Genomic DNA, 1,060 nt, shown 5'->3' on the forward strand with positions numbered 1-1,060 from the left:
TCTGGCCCAGCTTGGTTATCTAACTCCAGCCTCCCTCCTCCCTTCTCCCAGCCCATCCCTCCCTGCTCCCATCTCCCGGCCCGCAGCGGGACAGGGCAGTAGGCAGTGCCTTGGGGCAGACTCACGGTCAGCTCAGGCATCAAAGCATCACCAGGACACCTGGATCCCTCCCAAAAAGGAGGCTTTCGGCCTTCGGGAAGTCACACAAAGGGCTGTCAAAAAAATCTCAGAGTCTTGCGTAACCTCAGCTGCAACAACAAAAGCAGGGCACCATTTACAAACAATGCAAAAGAAGATTTATTGAAACCATTCCGGTTAGACCAAGTCCTATAGGGCACAATTTGCAATAAGTTAAAGAACCAAACCAAACAGTCTTAGTGTTAAAAAACACACTAATACATAACACAGTGATATATGCCATCATCACCCATCTGAGTTATTGAATCAAGGCACAAAGTCATTCATTAAATACTGCAAAAAAACAATTACACAGGGAAAGAAGCTGGAAAAAGGACTTGTTCTGTTAAGAAGGTGCTGGTTTGGCACTGATGCATTTAATTGAGCTGCCACAGGGAAATCTGGGTTTCCAAAGTATCTGGAAACATTAATGGACAACTTAAAGCCAGAAAAGCCCCCCAAAGCCGACAATCCAGCTCTCCAGAAGGAACATTCAGTGTGCCTATGGGAAAGGTCAGGTTTGGGTAGGGATGGGAGGAGGGAGAGTGCGGAGACAGTGCGATTGCAGTGAGAATCCAGCCCGGGCACCTTGTGCCCTGCCAGGGGAATTTCAGTGGGATACAATCGGCATCCAACGCTCAGGTCAGCCCTGGGGCTCCCGCAGCCACGCTCCTGGCTCTGCCCCAGCCGGTCGAAGGACGGGCTGACTCCGGCCCTCGCAACCTGGGTTCTGCAGCACTGGCACAGCCTGTGACCCCTGCAACGCCGGCACGGGGACTCACAGGGCTTCGCTAGGCTTCAGGTCTTCCTTCTGCTGAGCAAAAAGGCAACCTAAGCGAGGGGACACAGCAGGGGAGACTCCCTGCACCTCCAGACTCCTGCT

This window comes from Cariama cristata, unplaced genomic scaffold (assembly GCF_000690535.1).
Source record: "Cariama cristata isolate BGI_N322 unplaced genomic scaffold, ASM69053v1 scaffold6563, whole genome shotgun sequence".
Classification (NCBI taxonomy): Eukaryota; Metazoa; Chordata; class Aves; order Cariamiformes; family Cariamidae; genus Cariama; species Cariama cristata.